The 20,888-nt window shown below is 30.4% G+C and overlaps 1 protein-coding gene across 2 annotated transcripts in view; it reads left to right on the plus strand.

Moving 5' to 3' along the window:
- Window positions 1–15,741, plus strand: part of sNPF-R (short neuropeptide F receptor) — a 159,734-nt gene extending 143,993 nt beyond the window's left edge. For both annotated transcript variants that reach the window (XM_065505338.1, XM_065505337.1), the window contains exon 5: window positions 14,209–15,741. The gene's annotated coding sequence lies outside the window, so the exon portion shown is untranslated. The remainder of the gene's footprint in view (window positions 1–14,208) is intronic.
- The last annotated feature ends 5,147 nt before the right edge of the window (window positions 15,742–20,888 follow it).

Consider the following 20,888-nt stretch of genomic DNA (forward strand, 5'->3'; position numbering starts at 1 on the left):
CTCTAGCATGAGTGGGTCGGCCCTCCAAAGTTAAGGTGGCCACACGCGGAATGATTTGTTCGCCTGATTTGTGCTTGAAAATTTTCAATTGCTTGTGATTTTGTTCGCGCACAGCCCCATTAACAAGTGACAAGACGACGAACACGCACAAATCACACTCACAAATCATCCGTGTGTGGGCAGCTTTAGTGGGAGTCGGTCATACATTTAGACTCGGTTGGGGCACTTTAAATGGCTCAAAGTGTGGTTTTCCAATATTTGACATTTGGTTCAAAATAAGGAACATCAGAATTCATTTTAAAGTTATGGACCCGAGTACGGTTTTTCTTGTAATTTTTTCGATTTTTAAATCGACCCGCCATATAGTGCCTTCAGAACACTTACAAACCTCTGGAAAAACATTTTTGGGTTCTCCTGTGGCATTTGTGAAAGGGGACTTATCATATTTGCACACTTAGTTAATGATTAAAACTAATTTGAACTCAGTCCTGGGAAAGTTCTCAATATACATGACTAAATAAGTATTTAAGTACTATCGATTTTGTATGACTAATTGTTATGTGATTGCATTTCTGTCAATGGAGAAATATTCCGTAAATTTTGTAAAGATTTTGTGGCCTTTAACTAAGAATTTAATACAAAATCAGTTTGTTTTGCTCTTTACTGTATCTACCCACAGGTATTTATATAACATAACATTTTGTGGTTTACCTGTCAATAGTAGCAAAAAATTCAATCAATGATAAATGGTATTCAGGCTACAGGTATTAAATAGAAACACATAATCAACAGATTTTCTTTAAACAGCTGGCTTTAAAAAGAAATTCTTTAACAAATTTAAGAGCTTCCAACCTCCCTAAAAAAGAAAAGCGAAAAATCATTAATATAAATGATTTTGTTTACGACTATTAATCATTTCAACAATTCATAATATTTTCATCACATGTATTTTGTTGGCAGTATAGTATAATATTTCTGGACTTTCTTTTCTTGTTTAAACAAATTACTAGAAATGTTTTCCCAAAATGTTTATTTATTTAATATATTTTAATGTATTTATTTTCTTTATCCTACACAATTTCATTTGTCTTTTTTATCTTTATAACTATTTATTTACTGAGCAAATTAAGGAATGTACCGAATCATTTTCATAATTTTTGGTAGTTTTCCGCCTCATAAAATGCTATTTAAGTAAATAGTGCGTACGTTTTCGTGTTTACAAAGCAGCAGGAATGAAGTATTATTAATTAATTGTTTTCCTTGTTTTAACGAAATGAAATGGTGTTATAGTAAAATAATAAATAATATTGAAACTAAATACTGAGGAATGTTCAAAAAAAAAGGAAATTGAAAAGTTTCCGGTTTCGTTCGTGCCAATCATAATAGTAGTCTCCAAAATGTTTAGTGATGGATTCGTTTTTAATGTTCAAATAAATTTTAAGTGACAAGAAGAAATTTTGCAAATAAATTAATTTTCATATACAATACAAATTATAGTACGACCATGAATGTTCTTACATCAGTTTGCTCAATGTTAACATGACCTTTAATATTATTTTCCTAAAATAGCCATAGACTTTTTCATACATTAAATTCAATGTAAATCAGCAGGTTGTCAATGAAACCTCTACACATTTCAGTACTTTTAAAATCTTTTTGACGTTTGACGAAAGGTATTATAAAAATCTTATGGCGTCATCAGTACATTTGTTAGTATTTTTGAAATAAAGTAATGGGAGACAAGGCATCCGAAACTTTCAAAATTTGTTAAAACTTAGTATACATGTGCTTTATAGTCATACAACAATTTTAAATTCGCCTTGGTTTGTATTTTATCGAAATTCAAAATTTAAATTTTATATAAAGATAGTAAAAAAGAAAATATGTTAGAATTTAAAAAAAATTAAATGAATATAATTAATACTTCTTCATAGTTTTTAATCGTATAATAAAATGCTGCGATTCTAAAAAAATTTGTTAATTTTCTTAAGGCGTTTGATCCGCTATAATTTCTGTGGGCAAGTTTCAATCCAGCCTATCTTTAGTTCAGCTACATAATTAATACATAGTAAGAAGTTAGGTTCTAGCTATAACAGTTCTTTAGATATTCAAAAACAACTATTTACTTTGTATGTTCTGATAGCACTCATTGCATTTGCGAATCTCACTATTATAGTTCTCCAGAAAATCAATAATAAGTATTTACTTTTTGTTGGAGCGGCACGTCCCTTTCTCCGATCCTCTTAATTTTTGGCATAACAGCATACTGGCATCAATGTAATTTACACAAAGTTAAAATACTCTTACAATTACTGTTCAATTGCCACTCGGAAGGAACTATATATTTGGTATGGGAGATAAGACTCCACTGTTATCATCCCACCCATTTGTATATCTTTCAAGCTTATGTTTAACTATTAAAATTCTCACGAAATTCAAGTATAACAATTTTCTTTATATGTGAGGGTTCATTCCCACTATGCCGATCCCACCAAATTTACAATTATCTTTCTAATGGTGGTCCTACACCCACTGTTCCGATCATGGCCATTATTTGCTAAAATTCGTACTAAAGACTTTCACAGATATTGTTGGCACATTTTCCGCCAACTACGTAACCATATATAACAATTAGGGTGGCCCTTAATAAACGAAAGTTGGATTTTGGCCATTCTCACCCCCCAGTTTGGTGACTATTAGTAACAAAATCATCCTGAAAAAACTTTAGGTAAATCGGTTGGTGTTAAGACGTGCCGCAAGCCCTCTGAAGTTTTGAGATGCATTTACAAGGGGAAAAAATGCATTTTTTCAGTTTTTGTAAAAATTTTGCCGTTAACCCTTAAAACGTGAAGGTCAAAAGTCAAATTTTTCAATATTTGGAATTTCTCTTGGAAAGATTTCGAAATGTTGTATATTTTTGGGCCGATTTTGATGAAATTTAACAAAACTATAACATAATCTCTAGGGTTTATAATAACAGCACAAGAATGGAAATTAACGTTTAATGGCACCAATGACCCCAAACTTTTAAAGTCATATTTTTTTATGGTTTTAGAAGTTTGGGGTCATTTTAACACCAAGTAGTATATAGGGTTAATTTTAATTTTTCTGCTTTTTTTGTAAATACTAGGCTTTGTGTTATATTTTTGTTAAATTTCATCAAAATCGGGCCTTAAATATACAACATTTCGAACATTTCGAAATCTTTCCAAGAGAAATTCCAAATATTGAATAATTTGACATTTGACCTTCACGATTTAAGGGTTAACGTTCTCCGATTTTAGTAAAAGTTTCAAAGTATATTTAGAATTATCTGGACTATAATATTCTCAATAGGGTTTACTTAAAATTTATAAGAGTAAGGAAATAGAGCTCATTGGCCTAAAAATTGCCAAATGATTGGGTTTTCTCGAAAATTTCAAAATTTAAATCGCAGGTACGGAAAAACTATAAGAGATATTTTCATAATTTTTTTACATTTTTGATGATTGGTCTGCTGTAGCTGGTCTAGGATAATGGTGCTGCCATCTGTCGTTGCCTAGAAACAACGCCCTCTGTGTATTTGGTGTAGTGGTGGGGAACCTTGATGATCTTTGATTCCTACCTTTTTCTCCCATGGGGTGGCGCGTTGCTTGACCTTTTCCATGATGTTATCCTCTTTTCCAGGTGGAGGAGTGGTCGGTGGGCTTCTTGGATGGATTGTTTAGGAGGAGGTATTTAAAAACTCGAAAACCATGATTTCAACTGTTCGTCCTCTGCCAGGGATCGAACCCGGGGTGCTTGGTTTTGTAGGCAAACACTTTAACCACAACTCGCTGCCGCCACTTTTACACTTACTATATAGAAACTTTTGATCCAAATTCCAAAGTGAAAAATATATTTGCGAATTGTTAATGACAATCCCATAAAAAACTTTTCATAAATCCCAAAATTTGGATCTATTGAAGGCAACAAGTTTCCCGAGATGTTATCTTTCGGAGAAATATAAATACATTATATATCTATTATCTGTATAATCTAAAATTAATATAAGTACTTTTTCGAAAAAACTACTTTTTTAAGTTTGAATACACATAACTTTTGACTCAGTAAATTTTTTTAAACAGTTTTTTCTCACGATTATTAATAAGATACCTCAAGAAAATCGGAAGTATTGAATCTGTTATTAGCAAAAAAGCAGACCAAGGTAGGTAAAAAATATAAAATTTTACTTTTCAAATGCGAATAACTCGTAAAATATATGGCTAAAGTAATGTTTTTTGTAGATCTCGTCTAGTACATTCCATATATACAAATCTTTTCGGATCGCAAACAAAAATTTGGCATCATTTTTAATTTTTGATATACCCGAGATGCCCCACTTTGGGGCAATATGCCGCAGAGCCCCCTTGGTTTTATAGGCCCGAATTCAAAACTTGAACTTATCAACACCTCCTCTATGGCCGTTGCTAGTTTTATTAGAATCGGCTATTCGTTTAGAAGTTACAGATTTATTTCCACTTTTTTCTCAAATCCCCCACTGTGTGGCGCCTATTTATACACAGCGACGTATTTCTTTTATGCTACTCAATAGATCATGATAGATCTTAACGGAGAAAATTTGATTTTTCGAATTCTAGAGCTTTTAGCAGCTTCAGTGTTGTCAGCTTAAAAATTTAGTGTGACAAACTTACAAACAATGATGGGCATGTTTACCAGCAGTCGTTGCAGACAAATTGATAGTGGCATTTCATAACAATAAATTAAATATATAATAAACAGCGGACTTGAGTAAAGTATAATGAAAACCCGTGTAACTCCGGTTACAAAAAGCTAGTATGTTATAAATATTTCAACATAACCGTTTTACATGATTATGTACTACAAAAGAGATCGAGTTATAAAAAAATATTTCTAGATTTTCCTCATACATATCCTCATTCAGCACTTTTAGTGCTGGAGTGTATAAAAAATTATATTTTCTGTTTAATTCAAATATGGCGTAAATTTTTCATACCAAAGTTATAAATACCCAGCAAGCGTTTATTTTAATTTCAGAAACAGAGAAGACACATCTTTTAAAAGCATTGAGATTAATAGTCTTAACAATTTTAATTAGAAATGAAAATACTAAACCCCACTGTGCATACCTTAAATACAAAATAATGTTTATTGAGTAAATTATTTGTTGCATAAACTAAAGGCGCTTAACCGTTACTGCTTAATGCATAAGTGTACAATGTGTAAGAGAGGAAAAAAGAGTAAGTGTGCCTAATATATGTTCATATGTATGTATGTATCAATATGATGATGACGACGATGATGGTGGTGGTGGCGATTATGATGATTATGTTGCTGATGGTGGGTGATAAAATAAATGAAATTATAATGGAAATAATTCTTGATATTATTAAACGACGTCAACCAAACCTCTTTAACTCATGATGTCAGCACCTAAAATATATTTTGTGATGTATGATTGTGAATAAATGTTCTACAAGTGTGAGCGCGTGCATGAGTATAAGACTATTTCTTGGTAAACAATAAATTTTTTTTTTGCCGAAAAAAAAACGAATAAATAAATATTTACTTTTTACATATTCATACACAACAATCAAAAAAACTCCCTTGTCTACATGTGCACAAGTATTTGAAATTTCTAACTGTCTGTCTGTTTAGCTGTCTATTTGTCTAACTGTCTGTCCAACTGTCAGTTTTCATAGTCCTTTAATTTGTGCAAAATTTTTAAAAAATATTTATGTATTGTATGTGTTTTTATTTTTGTTTTGTTCGTATTTAATACATTTTTTTTTATTATTATTTATTTCGTTTACTTTTCTCATAGTTGTTTTATTTTACTTCTTCATATTTTATTTCCAGCAATTAAAAATACATTAGGAAATAAATTCGCTCTCCCTGTGTTCGAGACCCCCCTCTCCCCTTTATCAACCATATGCTAGATTGTTGTGTAACAGAGATGTGTGAATACAGAATGTTGTATTTTTTTCTAGAAAGAAAGAAACCAACCAATTGCTGATACTCTGTTCTAAGGTGAAGTATATCCCAGAGACAGCGCTCTGCATCGATCGAAACAAATAATATTTGAACGGGGCATGGTCTGAACTATAAGGCGGGTGATGATAAACTTCCCAACAACTTTATTCTAAATAGTTCTTATCAGGTATTGCATAATGTGGCCGAGCATTGCCATGATGGAATATTACGGTTTCATCCCTGACCGCATATTCTGGGCGTTTTTCGGCCAATGTTCGCTTCAAACGAATTTTCGGTACAGCTTCCAAATACACTACCTTAGCGCCATGGATATTTGGCTTTGGTGTCGATTTGGCTGTATGGCCGAGTTTCATGTACGCTCTTTTTTGCTTCAGGTTATCGTAATGGATCCATTTTTTCATAGAAAGTAATGATTCTGTGTTAAAATGATTTTCTTTCCTCAAGAAAATCATTCCAATCAACCTTTCAGACATACAAAATCATCTTTCAAGGTCTCTCAGCTTGAATTCGCATGGTACCAAATTTCCCTGCTTTTGAGTGAATCCTGCTGTTTGCAAACGTTTTGTAATTGCTGACTGAGTAGCTCGCAATGATTTTGCAAGTTCTTGTTGAGTTTGACAATAATATTCATGGAGTAATACCTTCAATTCTTGGTCTTCAAACTTTTTTGGCTTGTCTGGGCGATCTTTGTATTCCAAGTCAAAATCAACACATCTGAACCGAACAAACCATCTGTCGCACATTGAAGTAAAGCAAAACTTCCGGCATATGACGCTTTCTTGGCACAAAATTCGACATTTTCGAAGCAAAAAACAATGGTTTGCTAGCTTGATTTTGCTGATTTTTTATACCAAACAGCTTGTAAACATTTTGATGTAAATTTCATTTATTTCAATTATAGCCCAATCGACTTAGAATTTCATAAGGATATATACCTTGTCAAGTCTCATATAAATATTTCTCAATGTTACACACGGAATGACAAACTCATTCATCACATTTGAGGCCATAAAAACCATTTTTTCTACAATTCTTGTTATTATAATTTGTTTGTATTTGTTCATTTAAATGGATGATTTTATTTATGTCTTGAAATGAAAAATGAATGAGCGCATAAACGAATGAATGAATGAATTTGTTTAATTAAAATATTTCAACAATTTCCAGTAAATCTCAAGTATACTTAAGAACACAAAACTCATCAGAAATGTGTGTGTGTGTTTTCTAAACAAAAGCAGCGTATAATTTTAAGAAAGTATAAAATTACTTTTTTTTATATTTTAAATGGATTTGAGTGAATCTGTTTTAATATCGTATGTTATTTTAAGATTTGAGTGCTACCAAACTGATGCAAATTGCCTTAGACGTTTTGTGTTCAAATAAGTAATAGGATTTATTTTAAAATTAATTAATCATGTAATATATACTTCACTATTCGATGATGCATTAACTGGGAAGACCATTTTCTTTGAGGAATTGAGGAAGACAAATGGTTGTGTAAATAGAACTTTTTTAAATCACTAAATGTTTATAAACATGATACGATGACAAAGAATATTATATTTGTTTTAGATATTAGTTTAGTTGTTTTTCCATTACATGACATAATTTCTTTATTTTTATTGAAATAAACAAATTTAAATTTTTAATTTTTTGGTGGGAAACGGGTAGCTGTAAATTTTGTCCCAAACTTTACGTAAGACTTATAAGATTTTCCTTAAGTCCCGGTCCACACTGTGAAACATTTGCTGCAAAACATTTTTAAATTCTCTTTTGAAACTGCATTCGTGTCCACACAGTGAAGTTTTTGCTTTTCAGTTTTTGACATTCCTGTACAGAACGAATACAAACGAATAAATGTGAATGACATACTCAACAAAAACTTCATGTACATGAAACAAAGTTCCCTTTTTCATTCCTCTTTCCTCTTTCATCAACAAACTCAAATGTTTTGCAGTAAATGTTTCACAATTTGGACCGGGACTAACCATTTTTCATAAATGTGGCTGAATTTCGTAGATAACTTTCCTATTTCAAAACAACCGTGCTAGTGAGCATGTTGACATATATCTTTGACTTTACCAATTCCTGAGTTACCAATTCTGATTACTCAAATGTGCGAGTACATGACCACGAAATATCTGAAATGCAGTAATTGAATTACTTCAAGTGCATGTGGCATCGTTTTGTTGAAAGCACATTCATCCCCATCAAGATTATTATATTTAGGTAGAATAAACTCAGTTATCATCACGCTTGAACAGCCTCCACCAGCACAAAATCCACACCAACCATTCAGCATTCACATGTGGATTCTATGGAGCAATTTTAACCATTAAAAAAGTCATTCTTGTCAAAATGTGCTATGATGTCCTAACCGTTGAACTTAGGATGATTTTCAAAGAATAGAAAAAACAGCGTCTACTTTTTGAAGATCCATTCAAGAACCTGAACTCTCATCGCTGTGTAGGTATCAGGTCTTGTATCTGTTGAACTTTGTAATCATGGAGATGAAGATCTTCAGTGAATGCATTGCAGTTAACCTAACAGAATCACGTTCTGCTTCAATGCTCAAATTTTAGCGGTACCTTTTTCGAATATCAATGTGTTTAGCATAACCAAATTATCAAATAAACCCTGAATTTTTCAATTACTCTCTTCAAAGGTCTTAGAAAATCCAAGGAACGATGCAAATACACTCCACTGATGTCCGAAGGCAGCCGATTCGTTTATTTGCTTATACGGCACTGAGGTGGAAATAAATCTGTAATTTTTAAGAGCTTAATTAAAATTAGTATTAAATCAACATATAAGGAATCTTAAGTTTCCTGTTATAAAACAACATTCTTCTGTGATAACCGAATTTACTGCTGCTATTTAAATGCCTAAATGAACAAATTTTTCTGTTTTGGCTGAAAAATTTTAGTTGGACGACAAAAAATATTTTATTTAAATAGTTCTTAAAATATATATATATATGGGGGATTTCATGTCAAGTGAACCAACTTCTGAAATCGATGTCTTCCGATCGGGATAAAAATTGCACCAAGGTTAAACCTACACTGGTGCATATTCCTATAAATACACACTACTTTTTTTTAAAAAAAATTTAAAAATGAAAAAAGGAAAAAGGGGGCTAAAAATTTGTTTATTAAATTAGTTAAAACTTCACTTAAAATATTGTTTCCAAAAAAATTCATTTGTACTTTATTTATTTTTTTTACTTAATTTTCGAGATCAGCAGCCATTTTTAAGGGTATTTTCCTATAAACACACTTTAATTTATGGGCCACTGTCGCATTATTAATAACGTGTGGATGATCTTTTGTTATGGATTGTTTAAAAAATACGGTCTGGCATTGACTCCACTAATTTTTTAAGCAGATCGGAATCAACTTCCTCCCAGACTTGTTTAACCCTCTAACCGGCAAGGCTGCCTTTAGACGGGGTATGTTAAATGTATGTAATGCTGCTTTATTTGCTTATTTCTCCCGTTTTAACGGTAAATATGTGTAAAGAGACAAACAATTTACTTATTGTGATAAATATGAACGTGCACTTGTCTTTTGTTTTTTTTTATTCCAACGTATTTTTTTTTATTCAAACATTATGCTTTCAATCTGGGCATTATTTGCATAAACTTTACGGACCATGTATCCCCACAAGTTCTCCATTGGGTTTAAGTCCGAACTACAAGTCGGCCAGTCCAACAGAGGAATGCTATCTTCATTAAACCAAGATTTCGATTGCTTAGAAACATGGATTGCAGCATTATCTTGTTGGAATATGCAATCTTCATCCATTTTTCATCCATAAATGAGGGAAGATCATCTTCCAACAGTTCGTTATAATTCGCACTATTCAGAAAACGCTGACCAAACCATAACACTGCCACCACCGAAATTACGTTTTGACATCCGAACATCGTTTGATCTCAAATCGTGCCAATAGTATGAGTATGAGTCAGGACCGTCTAAATTAAATTTGTTTTCGGCAGAGAAAATTACTTTTTTCCACTCATCTGTCCATTTCATATATTTTCTTACGAATTTTGGACGATTTCCTTTATGGTGCTTTTTTGGCATTGGTTTACATTTCGGCTTTTTCCATTTTGTGTTTTCATCGTTTCGTAAAATGTGTGCAACGTGTTTGGAAGTCACTGGAAGATTCAATTTATTCTTTATTTGTGTGGAATTCAATTTGTTGCGGGATGCTTCTTATTTTATTAGATTAAGTTGTCTTCTTGTTAGTTTTGTATTTCCCTTTGTAGGTTTGCGAGCTCCATAATTTTGACCTTTCTTCAAAAAATTTCGCACCACACTTTCCGAACGATAAATTTTACGTCCAATTTCTCTATTAGAACATCCTTGGTAGTGAAAAAATGTAATTTGAATCTTTTCTTGATCGGACAAAAAAGTTTCCTTGGGTATCTTTAAAAGTGATGAAATTTATTAATTCAAATAGAAAAAGTAGCAGTAAATTGAGATGTTACTATTAGAAACGTACCTTTGGCTGAAAAAAAAACTAAAATTGATAATATTTTATTTTTGGTAACTTTTTTAAAAATAAATTTCACGTCTGCGTTTATACGAATCTTAAACTTAAAATAGCACCAAGAACATTTGATCGCATAATTAAGGCAAACATCACGAATAAGAAAAAAAAACTTGTTTACTTTCAAAAAGTACCGTTAAGTCGTCTCTCATTAAAAAACCTAAATTTTGATTTTGCTTTGAGAACATCAAAGATATAACAAAAATACAGAAAAAAATTAATTGCGTGTATAGGAATATGCACCAGTGTATCTTAATTATAAACATATTCAAACCAAATTCAACACAATTAAGTTTTATATAAGCCGAACTCTCACGACCAAATTTCGTGACGATCGGTCAACAATATTCCATAGCTCCCATATAAGCAACATTCTCGAAAATGTCATTAATATATATAAATCTCTGAAATATGTCAGTATCCAAACAAAATTCAACACAAATATGTTTCATATATTCGCAATTCATCCCACCAAATTTTATGACGATTGGTCCATAATTAGTCATAGCTCTCATATAAGGCCTACTACCGAAAATATGTGTATTCAAATAAGATTCAGCACAAATAAGTTTCATATGAAAAGAAAACTCTTTATAATCATATACCCGGTGTAGAGTATCATAAGGTCGGGCTTGCCCAACTATACAATTATACTTTTTTTTATTAAAAAGTCTTCTTCGTTGCTTTTCACAACGGATTTTGTTATATTTTTTTCGAATAAAATATTAAAATAAAATATAAAAAATCAAATAATTCAAATTTAAAATATTTTTGAACACTTAAGTAGTTAAGATACAAGGATGAAATTTTGGCATGTGGTATTCAATATTTGGATCTTTAACTCACTATTTTTTAAAAAAAAAAAATATTGGAAATCTAAAAGGATATTCAAGGATAAAAATTTACGAAATATTCTACAACTCTTCTTGATCATTTGACACCAAATTTGATATAGTACGATGATCAGAAGTATTTTAAAACTTTTTTTTAAAATGAACTACTCTGAAAATTTGAAGTCCTTTTAAAAGGAAACAGGATCACGAAATGAAAAATTGAAAACGCAGTTTTTCTCCATTTAATTTATTGTTTCAGATGTATATCATCCGGTTCGTGTCTAATATTGAGTGTCGTACGGTGTTATCATTGAAAGTTATTTTTGGGAATACAAAATTAAAGTTTTGTGCTAAATTGCCAATTTCAATATTATTGACAAATTCACTGAAATTTATTGTTGCTCGCTTTAATACATACAAATTCAAATATATTATCCATAAACACTATTCCCTACATCCTCCCACACGTAATCTATTTTCCTAGCTGCACCGCAATGCATGAGCATGAGTCATCTCTGGCAGAGAATGTTTTAATTAGGGTCCGAATACTTGATTTATTTGTAATTTGTATGTGTTTTCTCTTTATTTTCTGAACAATGTTTTGGAAAAAGCAATCAATTATTTCCCTTATTTACAATCTATAATGATTCGAATAAGACGACCTTAAACAAGTTTATTTTTTTTCAGATAATTTTAGATTAGAGAATAAGTTATTATACCCTCCACCAAAAATATGGGTGGTTTCTTGATATTGTCATTCGGTTTGTAACATATATACCTAAAAAATGTGTATATGTATATTCAAACTCCTTAACAAGTTCTAAGATGATCCAGTTATATCCGTTCGTCTGTCTATTTTTGGCACGATAGCGCCTAGAGGGAAGGACCTAGAGAGATGACATTTTTAACAAATATTCTCTATTGCTCGGGAATGATTGGTATTGAAAATTGGCAAAATAGTTTACAACATTTCCATCCTAGCTATGTCTGTTAAATGCACGATAACCTAAGGGGATGATGATGTTACCAAAGTACTTTCGGACCAGCCGTTTAGAAATGCCAGATTTATTTCCAAAAAATTTTGATTCTGCCCCACTGTGCACCGTAAGGCATATTTTTAATTGATCATAAATATTTTGTACAGAAAATTGAAAACTCGTTACAACAAAAAAAAAATATTACAAAATGTCTATTCTAGATATGTCCGACCGTTTGACTGTCTGGATACGATAGGGCCTAGAGGTAAGGACATAGCAGGATGAAATTTAACCGAAATGTTTTAGAAAAACATATAAACTTCTCAAAATGAAAATCCATGAGTTGTGTTATGACAGAAGACGATATTAAACTATAAAATACAATACATACATATTTACAATTCGATTATTGAAATAATAATAGAAGGCAATTGTTGAAAGCAATAAATTCGTATGTGATTTTTAATAAGGAGTGAGATCGAAAAATTCTTAACACACGTTTTTCATTACATTTTTTAACCCAAGTATTATTTGAATTTTTTTTTGATCAAGTTACCTTTGAAAAACATGTCAGTTATTATGTGTAATGTCAATTATATTAATTTTTTTGTTAATCTGATTAAAATGAGTGACCAGAAAAAAGTGCGTACTGAAATTATTAAATATTTTCAACAAAACCCAACTTGGTCTTACAAAAAGTTGGCCAAGCATACAAAGGTCTGCCGTCAAACTGTTTCCAATGTTATTAAACAGTACCGGGAGAACTTGTCAGTTGATAGAAAACCTGGTTCAGGTAGAAGGAATGGTCCACATGATGTTTCTAAAGCCAAAAAAATAGAACGCATTTTCAAAAGAGCTCCCAACACATCCGGTAGGAAAGCAGCCCGGTTAGCTCAGTGCTCGGACTATTTGGTACGAAAAGTTAAAGCTAATGCAGGTTTAAAAACATACAAGGCTCAAAAAGTTCCTGACAGGAACGCTACTAAAAATTTAGAGGCCAAAAACAGAGCACGGAAATTGAAGTCAAGTTTTATAAAAAAATATTCTTGCTGCATAATGGATGACGAAACGTATGTTCTGGCAGATTTTTCGCAACTTCCAGGTCAAAAATTTTATGTTGCTGATGCTCGAGGGAATGTTGAAGAAAAGTTTAGGACCCAAAAGCAGACAAAATTTCCCAGAAAGTTCTTGGTATGGCAAGCAATATGCAGTTGCGGCAAAAGAAGCCACTCATTTGTTACAACGGGCTCTATAAATACCGAAATTTACATCAAGGAATGTTTACAAAAAAGGCTGCTTCCATTCATAAGACTTCATAATGTGTCCACTTATTTTTGGCCTGACTTGGCATCCTGTCACTATGGCAAACAAGCCCTTGAGTGGTACAAGAACAATAATGTGGTATTTGTACCAAGAGAGGCAAATCCTCCAAACTGCCCGGAGCTAAGGCCAGTGGAGAGATATTGGGCTCTTGTTAAAAGAGAATTGAAGAGTACAAAAAAGGTGTCCAAAAGTGTGGTAGATTTTAAACGGAGATGGACTACATGTTCGAGCAAAGTGACAGAAAGCACTATAAAAACGTTAATGGAAGGGTTTCCGAAAAAGGTTCAAAATTTCATCACTAGTGATTAAAACTATAAAAATAATTTTTTTTGTAAATTGTAATAATAATTTCAATCAAATAAAAAAAAAATTAAAGCTGTAAGTTTAGTGGTTTCTTTTTTATAAACATATATGTATGTTAAGAATTTTTCGATCTCACTCCTTAATTGAAATTTCAAGTATCACATAAAATAACATAATAATCAAAAATAATATTAATACTTTATGTCTATCTCTTTTATTTACAGATTATTGAAACGCATTTCTAAGTAAACAATGCCCTTACAGCCACAAAAAATTCAAGGAAACTATTTTTAAACATTATGGAAAAACCACAAAATAAAATAAAAATCACAACAAATGTACAAGAATGGAAGTACACTTATAGTTATATAGAAAATGAAAACTAGTTTTAAATTTGCAACGAAAAATAAAACTACAAGTACTATAAGTATTTACTTATAAATAAATATTTACCTACATTTAAGACATAATAAGAAAATTACATAAATAAATAAATTTAATTAAATTAGTTTAGTTTATTAAAAGTACTTGTATTTACTACTACAACATATACTACACATGTTGATTTACCTAATAAAAAGCATGTAAATATTTCATTATAATTTTTAATTGAGCTCCCAAAAAGTATGCAATTTAATGTAGTTTTTTGAGCCCCGTTTTGATAGACTATAAAATATTTGCTTAACTGAAAAACAACATAAGCAAACCTTATTTTTAGACTATCATTATTATGAATACATTATTTTGCATAATATTTTGAAAAACAACAAATTTCTAATTATTTTAACAAACACTATTATAATAAACTAAATTTACTTATTATAATTTTACACAAATTATATAGAAATTGTTAAAATATTTAAATAATAAAAATGCTAGTAGTTATTAGAAAATTACATTTATGAAATTGTAGGCAAAACTAAAACAAAAAAATACTCATTTCCAAAGAATAAAGCATAAACTATTGCTGTATATTTTAAGGGGGTTTTTTATATTCGGTTTAATAATAAATACATACTTACAACTAAAAACAAAATGGCTGTTAAATTAAAAATAAATGAAAAAATTAGAACTGTTTTTTTTTAAGGTAAAGAAAAACCTTAATTTAAAAAAAATTATATGTAAACAAATTCTATTTGAAAAATGTCAATGTTTATAAAAACTATAAGAAAACAAAACAAAATTTATATACACACAACAACTGAAACCCTAAAATTATGCTATAATTAAAAGAAAATCCAGTTACACTGGCATATATGCTAAGCATTTTCTATATGTATTTAAATAAATAAATAAATGTAATTAAACAAAACTACAACTTAACACAAGAACAACTATAAAAATAAAAATAACAATGAAAGTATTCTAGTCTTGTCACTATCCATGGATTTACTTACATGCATGCTAACCTTAGGTTGGCATGCTTACTTAGTCTTTTACAAAAAACAATTCAAGGAATTTCCAACAGAAATGGAGAAATTCTTCAATAATTATAAGTGTAAAAATTAGATAAACTATTTGTATGTTAAAGAAATTTTTATAAAATAAAAAAGTGTTAATAAATATAATTGTAAAAATTAATAAATTATCTTAAAAAATGCCAAGAGAAAAATAACAAAAACTAAAACAAACTACAAAATATTATTTGTGTAATTGTGCAATTTAAAAAAAAAAAATAAACAAAGAAAGACAATTAAATAAAAAATAATAATATAAAACAAGAGATTTAATTACATAAATAAATGTTTAAACAAGGATTATGGAAATGTGTAACTTATTCTGAATATGGCAAATGAACTTAAAGTAAGTATTCTAAAATTGGCAGCGAAACAATGCATTACCATTCGCTATTCGGACAAAGTAGTAGAATAATCTTGGAATTATAAATAACTATTTATTTTGTATAGAAGATGAATCAACGCCAGTTCCGATCCCTCCCATTTTAGGTTAAATTCATGCAGTGATAAGGAATTGATTCGTATAAAGTTTAAAAACTAATAATTATACTTCTCAAGATATTCAAAAATAACTATTTACTTTGTTTGAAAGGTGGCACGCCCGCTAAACAAGTACCGCCCATTCAAACTCAATATAGTGATATGAAATTAATTCTAACAAACTTTATATGCTTTTATGATTATAGTTCTTCAGATATTCCCAAGAAAGTGAAGAATTCACAATTATAGTTCTCAAGATATTTAGAAATAACTGTTTACTGTGTATGGGAGATACCATACCCCCTGTTCCGATTCGTTCCTTTTTTGCTTAAACTTCATGCAGTCATAAGTAATTGATTTATATAAAATTTGAAGGCTGATACGATGATAGTTCTGCTGATCTTCAAAAATAAAAATCTACTTTGTATGGCTGGTGTCAAGCCCATTTATCCAATCATGCAAATTTGCTGCCAATTTCAGTCATGATTTGCTCAATGCTACCGAAGTAAATCTTGCGAAGTTTTGAGGTATACACAATTATTGCTCACCAGCTATTCCATAATAACCATTTATTTTGTATGGGAGGTGCCACGCCCACTGAAAATATCAATCAGTATGATTTATCTCTACTTGAAACTAATTTCTGTTGAATTTTTCATCAGTAATAACACTCTGCTACAAAATGACACTTTTTGTCAGAACTTGAAAAGCGACCTAATGGGGGTTGTAGGCCTAAGTAAGGACATCTAAAACCGTCTTCAAAGATTTTGAAACACCCTCAGAATTTTGAGATATTTTGAAAAAACTGCTTTAGGGTAGGTCGTAGTACTTCAGTATCTCTAACTCAAATATTTTTAGACCGATTTCAAAATTTTAAACAATTATGGATAGACAAGAATTAAGCTTTCATAAAATGTATGCATAAAATGTATATCGAAAAAAGTGCGTAAGTTTTTATAAAAAGTTTCGGTTTATTTTTTATTTTTTTTTAATAATTTTTCAAATTCAACAATAGTTATTTTAATTTTTTTCTATAAAAACCTATTCTTCAGTTTGACTGGAAGGTTAGTGGTTCGCCACCTGTCAAAGCCATTAATTTTTTTGTTCATATCATATTCATTTATATGTTGATGTTAAAACTATTGTTAACTTCCAATAAAATAACTCGTACATGGAGCAGTGAGTTAGCAGCTTGACTATCAAACACAAGCAAATAATGTGACTGTTCGATTCCCACACAAGGCAATATTTTTTGCGTTTTTTTTTTAGCTACATATTCTTGTTGTGAATTTACTACTTATTTCTCAACTGATTGTAAGTATGATTGTAAGTTTGTAAGCTTGACCCATGAATTTTTTAAAAATCTCGAACAAAGATAAGTAGTGTTTCAGTCAAATAATAAGTAGTTATGCCTTGGCTCCAATATTACTTGCTGGCTTACTAAGTAAGTAAAGTTTTTGCTGGGGACAACTTTATATGGGAAAAAATGAGATATTACTTGTTAAAATCGGTTTATATTTGCAAATGTTATTAAACTTCTTTGAAAAACTTCGAAAAAATTTACCTTGTAAATTCAAAATTTTACAAATATTTTTTTTCTACAGTTTTTTTTTTATTCATATGCGCTGGGGGAGAAAATACTAAAAATGGTGTTAGTTGAATAACTTTTACAATTTTAATCCGATTTGAATAATTAAAACCATGTTTTATTAAGCACTAAATTTTCTATATATGTTGGTATAAAGTTTTATAAACTTTCATATCAAAATAAGCATTGAAAAGCGACTAAATTCAAAAAAGTTGATAAATTTTGTTTTTCTTTTAGATATTCTTAAGAAAAACAATACTTATAACTTACAAATGTATAAAAACTGCACGTAATTTTAAAGCGTGATCAGTTTTCTTTCTAAACCCGTTAACTAATTTAAAGTCGGACAAAAACTGACTGAGTTACAGATCGATAAGTTGACAAACATCACTGAAAACGGTTTTTTCAGAATAACTTCTGAATTTGAGGGTGTTTTTGAAATTTTTTTTACACAATTTGTAATGTACTCAGCAAGCCCTATAACCCACGCTAGGTCGTTTTCCAAGTTTTTTTTCATCGTAGCACCGTGTAATGTTTATATGCATTAATGTATTTCCGGATTGTGAGACTTATATGGGAACTATGACCTATTATGAGTCGATCGTCATATAATATTAAAACGTGATTTCTATGTATTTTAATTGAATTAAAGTTATTATCGCATGTGAAACTTATGTGGGAGCTGTAACCAATTTTTAACCGCTATTCACAAAATTCAGTAGTATGAATTTTTGATTACAATTACTGATTTGTGTATTATTTTGGTTCAATATATGGGAGCTGACATATTAAGGACCTATCGTCATATAATATTGTAACGTGATTTCTAAGTATTAAAGGGCTATTTTTGTAGAATTTCATTTAAAAGGCTATTAACAAGAGTGGACCTTATATGGGAACTATGACGAATTATGGACCAATATTTAAAAAATCTTGTAGTACGATTGTTGGATACAAATTACTAATCGGTGTAAATTTTACACTGTAAAATTTTGGTTCAGTACAAATTTCTTTTTTGGATATTTGAGTACGTTAATGTGTTTTCCGGAAGTGGTCCTTATATGTAGGCTATGACCGATTATGGGCCGGTCATCATATAATTTTATACAGCGATTTTTATGTACATAGATTGAAATTTGTTGTTTCTAATTTCAACTTGATATCTATATTTGTAGGAAATTTATGAGGATTTTAGTGATTTTCGGGAGTGGACATCATATGGGAGCTATGGTCAAATATGGACGGATATTCACAAAATCCAGTAGTATGATTACTGGATACAAATGACTGATCTGTGTATAATTTCATTTTGATATCGATATTTTTTAGATATTTATTTTTAAATTGCTTTCCGGAAGTGGTCCTTTTATCACAGCTCTAAATAAATATGATTCGATCTTCATAGAATTCGGCATTTGTATACATGGGGATTATTTGTTTTGAATTTGAACTCAATAGCGATATTTATAAGATATTTATGCGTGTTTAAGTGATTTTCGGAATTGAACTTTATATGGGGGATATGTTCAAATATGGGCCGATCCAGGACAAAATTTAGTCTTGTGATTTCTTTTAGCACGATACTTATTTTTGCTGAATTTTGTATGGATACTGCAATTCTGTGGACATCTATAGACTATAGCACCATATTTCGGGAAAAAATTGTGTGGTATTACATATTTACAAATACATATAACAAAATATATATTAAAAGAAGTAAGAGAGCTATATTCGGCTGTGCCGAATATAACTCTCTTTTTATGTAAACTAAATTTATTTTTATTTTCCAAAGTTATTTTTTTTAATTTTTTGTAAAAAAAATTTTTCGAATTGTTATTTTAGATTTTTTTTTATTTTTAATTTTAAATTTTTTTTTTTGAAATTTAAAAAAATTTTTTTTTTGTTTTTAAATTTTTTTTGGTGAAAAAAAAATTTAAACAAAAGAAAATATGAAAAAAATCAAAATCAAAGTTTGACGTTATATGGCTAAATATTGAAAACTCTCCCTAGTGATTCTACAATTATTGTATCATGGGTTGTCTCACATTTTGATTCATAACATTGGGCCTGTTGTACCGATTTTGCTGATTTTCCATACCAAACTGCTTAAGAGAATAATAAACTTTTTGAAATATTACTAAGTTTGTTTGTGTATTTTGGACATGAGCGTGTTTTATACAGACGGATAGAATGGCGGACAAAGCTCAATCGACTTTGAATTCCATAATGATCAATAATACATATACTCTGTTGGGTCTTAGATGATTATTTCTCAAAGTTACACACGGAATGACAAACTTATATATACCCTCATTCACCACTTATGGTGGTGGAGGGTATAATTACCTACATTTTATTGAGCTGATTATCAATACCAAACCGCTTAGAAAAATCATGAACATTTTGGTATAAATTTTGCTTATATGTTTTGGACGTGCGAGTGTTTTACACAGACAGGCAGACGGACAGAAAGACAGATGGACAGACTTATAATTTCATAAGGGTCAATAATGTTGGGTCTCAGGTGAATATTTCTCAATGTTACACAAGGAATGACAAACTTATATATACCCTCATTCACCACTTATGGTGGTGGAGGGTATAAAAATAGGCTGGGAGTTTAGAAAACCTTGACACTTTTCTTAAGACGTTAGGTTCGCTGTAATTTCATATGTTTTGCATTTGCATTCAGTTGATCTCAACTACATACAATGTTAACAAAATAAGCAAGGGGTACGTCCTTTTTTCAGATCCACTTAATTTTGATATAAAAGGCGCTGGCATCAGCATAATTTACACAATGTTTAAAGACTCTCACTTTATATGCGAAAATAATTACATACTTGATATGGGAGATACCAATCTACTGTTTTGATCACTTCAATCTTTACTTAATTCTTTAATTAATTCGCTTGATATTCAATCATAACTATTTTATATTTATGAGAAAGCTCAATCTCACTAAGCCGATCCCACCCAACTTCAGCCAAAATTGACTATGTCCTTTGTATTGATGATTCCACACCCACTGTTCCAATATAGAACTATTCGGACAATGTTTGAATAATCTTTCAATTATAGTTCTCAGTATATTTAGAAATAACTATTTACTTTGTTACGGAACATGGGTTGAATCACCTCCCAGACTCATTCCGTAATATGAAATTGATTCATATATAGTTTGAAGAATTTCACAATTCTACTACTCCAAATATTTGAAAATAACTATTTACTTGATATGGGTGGTGCCACGCCCATTTTTCCAATTACATCCAAGTTGCGCGCAATGGAACCGAAGTAAATTCTGCGAAGTTTTGATGCTTTCACAATTATAGTTTACCAGATTCTCCTATTATTCCATAATAACTATTTACTTTGT

The sequence above is a fragment of the Calliphora vicina genome, chromosome 3 (genome assembly GCF_958450345.1).
Source record: "Calliphora vicina chromosome 3, idCalVici1.1, whole genome shotgun sequence".
NCBI lineage: Eukaryota > Metazoa > Arthropoda > Insecta > Diptera > Calliphoridae > Calliphora > Calliphora vicina.